This window comes from Apis dorsata, unplaced genomic scaffold (genome assembly GCF_000469605.1).
Source record: "Apis dorsata unplaced genomic scaffold, Apis dorsata 1.3 scaffold_162, whole genome shotgun sequence".
Taxonomy (NCBI): Eukaryota; Metazoa; Arthropoda; class Insecta; order Hymenoptera; family Apidae; genus Apis; species Apis dorsata.
The window spans coordinates 1,234,560-1,234,907 of record NW_006263451.1 but is presented as its reverse complement, the minus strand read 5'-3'; positions in this window follow the sequence as shown (position 1 = coordinate 1,234,907).

Genomic DNA, 348 nt, shown 5'->3' with positions numbered 1-348 from the left:
GCACACCCTCGCTCTCGCGCCTTTTCTTTTCGCTCTCGTTTGCTCTTCTCTCTGTGCGTGTGTGTGTTTATGCGTGTGTGCGCGCGCACATACACTTGTCTCTGTCTCTATCTTCGAGCCACCTCTTCACCCCCTTCGCCACTTTATACACGCCGCGTATACCTCGTGCATGGAAGTCTCTATTAGGGAGACTTCCATTTTTCTGCCACAATGGCGTATAACCCGCTTCTTTTTCCTTCTTTCTTTCTTTCTTTCTTTCTGTTTTCGCGGTGGATACGCGTACACGTGTGCACGCAACGGTGGAAACGAGCAACGGGTCTAGGAGAAGGAGGAGTGGAGAGGGAGAGA